Source organism: Triticum aestivum, chromosome 4A (assembly GCF_018294505.1).
Source record: "Triticum aestivum cultivar Chinese Spring chromosome 4A, IWGSC CS RefSeq v2.1, whole genome shotgun sequence".
Taxonomy (NCBI): domain Eukaryota; kingdom Viridiplantae; phylum Streptophyta; class Magnoliopsida; order Poales; family Poaceae; genus Triticum; species Triticum aestivum.
The window spans coordinates 50,420,049-50,425,784 of record NC_057803.1 but is presented as its reverse complement, the minus strand read 5'-3'; positions in this window follow the sequence as shown (position 1 = coordinate 50,425,784).

The window sequence follows — 5,736 nt, the reverse complement described above, 5'->3', positions numbered from 1 at the left end:
AAAGTTATTCTTTCCAATCAATCCGTTGGGCTATTCCTATAAGTGTCACAAACAGCCCTAGAGTTCGTACTAGAATAACACCTTAAGACACAAATCAATCAAAACCCTAATGTCACCTAGATACTCCAATGTCACCTCAAGTATCCATGGGCATGATTATACGATATGCATCACACAATCTCATATTCATCTATTCAACCAACACATAGAACCTCAAAGAGTGACCCAAAGTTTATACTGGAGAATCACGACGAAAACGTGTGCCAACCCCTTTGCATAGGTTCATGGGCGGAACCCGCAAGTTGATCACCAAAAGATACATCAAGTGAATCACATGATATCCCATTGTCACCACAGATATCCACGGCAAGACATACATCAAGTGTTCTCAAATCTTTAAAGACTCAATCCGATAATATAACTTCAAAGGGGAAACTCAATCCATTACAAGAGAGTAGAGGGGGGAAGAAACATCATAGGATCCAAATATAATAGCAAAGCTCGCGATACATCAAGATCGTATCATCTCAAACAGCCCTAGAGTTCGTACTAGATATCAAAGCTCACCAAAACATACACGAGAGAGAGATATCAAACACATAGCTACTGGTACATACCCTCAGCCCCGAGGGAGAACTACTCCCTCCTCGTCATGGAGAGCACCGGGATGGTGAAGATGAACACCGGAGAGGGATTCCCCCTCCGGCAGGGTGCCGGAACAGGTCTAGATTGGCTTTCGGTGGCTACGGAGGCTTCTGGCGGCGAAATCCCGATCTATTGTGTGTTCTGGAAGTTTTAGGGTACGTGAGTATATATGGGTGCAGGAAGTACGTCGGTGGAGCTTCGGGGGCCCCACGAGGCAGGGGGCACGCCCTATTGGGGCGCCCCCACCCTCGTGAGCACCTCCCTTGGCTGCTGGCGTGGGGTCCAAGTCCATCCGGCAGATTTCCTTCCAAAAATAACTTCTCCAATTGATTTCATTCCGTTTCGACTCCGTTTGATATTCCTTTTCTTCGAAACACTGAAATAGGCAAAAAAAACAGCAATTCTGGGTTGGGCCTCCGGTTAATAGGTTAGTCCCAAAAATAATATAAAAGTGGATAATAAAGCCCAATATTTCCCAAAACAGTAGATAACATAGCATGGAGAAATCAAAATTATAGATACGTTGGAGACGTTCTGAGAGGGGCGGTGAGTCGACCTCCTTGCTGTCGCCCGAGTCGTCGCTGTCATCTTCATTGTCATCTAGGGATTGCCAATCGCCACTTTCGTTTGTGCTCTCCTCTCCTTCCTGGAGCTGTTCCTCGTTCGCCATCGAATACATCTTGGTATAAATCTGCGAGGTGCAAGTCAGTAAGAGTCAGTTAGATTTAAGAGCAATTGCAGATTAAAAGAAGAAAGCACTCGGTATTTTGAGCATAACCTCTTCCGGCTCATGGTTGGTGTGGAATGGCCGAACTCTCCTGGACCCCCTAGGGTTGTCCTTGTTCCTAGTGGACCCGAGCGGTGTCTCCAGGGCATGAGTACATCCACATCGGGTGGTCTCAGGCTTGGAGAGGCTAGATGCCTTGACTGAGGAACACCTCCAACAGATCCATGCCACTCACCCCCTCCCGGACCAAGTTGACGACCTGTTCAACTAAAAGACACCTCACCTCTCTCCTCGGGTGTCACAGTCAATGAAGAAGGTTGGCAGAGTCATTCCATAGTGAAAGGGGGAGACCGGTCGACTGGCCAGGAGTCGGAACTTCTTTGCAGTAGAACCAGGTCGACTGCCATCCCTGAACTGACTCGGGAAGGGTAATGGAAGGAAAAGTACTCCTACCTCTAGTTTGAATCCATAAACCACAGCACATCTGAATTACATGCTTCTTTTTGTCAGTCGGATGGGCTTTCTTCACCGACTGGGATCGACAAGTAAAGATATGCTTGAACAAACCCTAGCGTGGTTGGCAACCTAAGAAATTTTCACACAACGAGATGAAAGCAGCAAGATACGTAATGGTGTTTGGGGGGTGGATTTGGGAACCGAAGAAGTTCAAGAAACCCCTAAAGAACGGGTGCGGAGGAAGAGAGAAACCTCGGTCGACATGGGTGGTGAGGAGGACATGCTCACCCTCGCGCGGCTGGGGCTCAGATTCCCCCTCCGGCAATCTCCAAGACTTGTCAGCAATCATACCATCCTCAACGAGCTTTTCCAGGTCATCCCGCTCGACGGTGGAGCGGATCCAGTCTCCCTGGATCCAGCCCGGCGGCAGACCGGATCGGATGACGTCCCCTGAGCCGCCTTCTTGCCTTCGCCATCGCCGTCGCCTTCTTCGCGCGCTCCAGGGCGGCGGGCTACGCACGGGCAGAGCAGCGGCGTCGAGAGTGGAGGAGGCACTACTAGGAAAAGGGCTGTAGCCAATATGGACATTAATGGCGCACCATGTATGTGGTGCGCCACTGCTATATAGCAGTGGCGCACCAGATACATGTGCGCCATTAGTGTCCTCATTACTAATGGCACACCACACACACGGTGCGCCATTACTAGCAAATTTTATTTTTTTTATTTTTTCAAAACTATTAATGGTGCACCAGCGCACAGTGCACCATTAATAGTTTAACCAGTAATAATGCATCACACACATGGTGCGCCATCACTAACATTTTTTTCTAAAACTAGTAATGGCGCACCAGGGTACAGTGCGCCATTACTAGTTCAAACTAGTAATGGCGCACCATAACCAAGGTGCGCCACTACTAACAATTATATTTTTATTGTTTTGTAAACTAGTAATGATATTTTCAAATTATTAGATGCAACTAAAAATCCAAAAAAATATTTTCAAATAACAAATTTGATGATATTTTTTTCATATTCACAAATATTTACAAATAACAAATTTGATGATATTTTTCCATATTCATAAATATTTTCAAATAAAAAATTTGTGAATATTCATAAATATTCATAAAAATCAAAAAAAGTTAGTAATGGCGCACCAGGGGAAGGTGCGCCATTGCTATCACTATGTTTATGGCGCACCCCTAGATGGTGCGCCATTGCTAACCTTCTCCCCTCTGTATGTATGTGTGTGCTGTCCATCTCGCCAACTGTTCGTCCTTCTCCCATCCCCTCGCCTCTCGCCACCGCCGTCGATCCCCTTCCAACACCGCACCACCGCCGCCACCCACCGGCGACCTCGCTCCCGGGCTCCGCCACCTCCACCCACCCCCTCCCTCGCCTTCGCTGCACCCACCCACCCCCTCCTTCGCCTTCCCAGCCCCCGAAACCCTTGAAACCCGCGGCGCCTCTCCGCTCGAGCTCCACCATGTGAGGCGACAAGTGACAGGCAACGCGGCGAGCTGCGGAAGCAGGGCACGATGGTGCTCGACCCCTCCACCTCTTCTTCCTCGAGGAAGCAGAGCCGAACTCGCCGCTGTAGACGTGCTCGCCCGCCTCCCCCAGTAGACGTGCTCGCCGCTGTAGACGTGCTCGTCGGGGCCTCTCCTCTGACGTCATCGGTGAGACACCGTGCCCTGCCCTCTCCCTCTCTGCTCCTCCCTCCTTGCCCTCTCCTTCTCTGCTCGATCCCCTCTCTTCTCTGTCTCCACCTTCTATTCTTGCATGTGAGGTGTTTGATTAAATGTCAATTCAAACGATTGATGCAGCCGCGTCCACCGGAGCACCACGACCACGTATGCGACCTCGTCTCTGCTCCGCCGCCGTCTACGACCTCGTCTGCGACCGCATCCATCGAGGTGAGTTCTTCCATGGATCTTTTTGTTTCTTCAGTGAACTGGTTATAGTAGTCATCAGGTTGTTGCTATTCTGCAATTCATTCATCTCTATGATGTGGTTGGTGCTTGCGATGAGATGATCTTGCATTTCTTTTGGATGATGGATGCACTTCATATAAATGAAAAATGCAGCAGTTCTTTCCAGCAGTGAGCTGATGATCCTGTGTTTCTATTAGGCATTTGGCAGAAATGCAAAACGTAGTGGGTTAGAGCTGGTGATGGTGGTTGTAGTTGTGTTGTTCTGAGTTTTGGCCAAGGAGCATGAAAAGGAATGTGTCTCGTGTGCAGAGCATCTAAGTTGTGAACTGCATCTGTACCCCAAGTGCTCCTTTTATGATTTTGAACTTGATTGTACAACCTGTCGTTCCTTTGTAAAATCTGTACTGTATTTTTTTCCAATTTGTGTGTACATCTAGAGGTTGCTTGGCCGATTGCTAGCTCTGTGCACTGATGTGCCTTTCTTGTCACAACGAACACTATGACCCTTGTATTATCTATAGAATTGCAAAACTGGAGCATATGCTACCCTTGTATTACCTATGGACTGTACTTTTTGTGATCTCCTACTCCTGAATCTTACTACTACAAGCACAAGGAGTACAAATAAGACTAGAATTTACTCTAAATTTTGATAGTAAGAAGAAGAATGAAAATGCAAGGAGTAAATAAGAATAAGAATACAAATTTTTCTTATGATATGATGATGAGACAACTGCCAAGAATGCAGGACTATTTTACTCTTCCTAAGAATATGCATGTCTTGTTTTCTGGTTATGGATATTGTATAGTACTGCATATCTTGTTTTTTTGTAATATAATGCTTACCAAAGGTTTCAATATTTTGCTATATTTTGTTATGGATATGGACTTTGGGAGTTTGTTTACCTGGCACCATTCAGTCAAGTAGCCATTCATGTGAACTTTTATTTCGTCCAAATGAAAGCAAAGGACCATATTGTATGTGACCTTTTCATCCATGATTTACACTGTGAATCCAACACCAGTGGTTCTGCTTTGTTTCTGTGATCACATTGTGGTGCCTGTCACATTTTCCCCATCACTTCATTACCCCTTTCTCCTGAAATGTTGATTAATTTCCGTTTCGATAGAGATTGGGGCACTCCTAGGTCAAGAAAATTAGCAAAGTTAATGCCCAATTTTCTTGACTTAGAAGGTGCCCGATTCTCAACCGAAACAAAAATTAATCAGCATGTATCTTGACATCAACCAATAGTAGTGATCTAGTGCTTTAGTGGTTAGATTAGTTTAGTATTTTTTTCACACACTCAGACACCCTTGCTTGCCATGTGTGTGAGAGAGATAGTGAGAGGAGACAAGAAGAAGGGGGTTAGGAAGATGCTGCCTGCTCATCAAAGCTAACCATCTCCCCCTTTTCACCCCTTTTCCTTTGTCTTTTGTGGGTTACAAGGAAGCTACTGGTTCCATCCCAAAACACCTAGCGACAACACACTAACAGGTTCCATCCCAAAACACCTAGGCAATATCACAAACTTCTATTTGGATGGCCCTGCTAACCCTTGACCATAAAAACTTGAGATGGATGTAGCAGTCTTAAAGAAAGAAATGTTTTTAGGCCAACTCTACTGGGCCTGGCTGAAAATGCACAAGTCATCGGACGCAAGAGATGATGTAGTTTTGAATTATGAACGTAGGAAGTGTTGTCATCGGACGACGAAAGTCTCCCGGGGGAGTGCGGCTGGTGCCACGACGATCGAGGTCTGTGCGACAGGCCTCACCTGGACGATGATCGGTGCTTCAGCATTAAGCTCGAGGAGAACTTCGAAGTTGAAACGGTACACAACGACGACAAGTGTTTTTTTCATAATTAAGCATGACTTCAACTATTTTAATGTGTAATTTTCATGTTTTACAATTCGAGTATAGCTTATCCCATGCCATGCAAGACGCTATGTCTTGGAGAGGATGGAT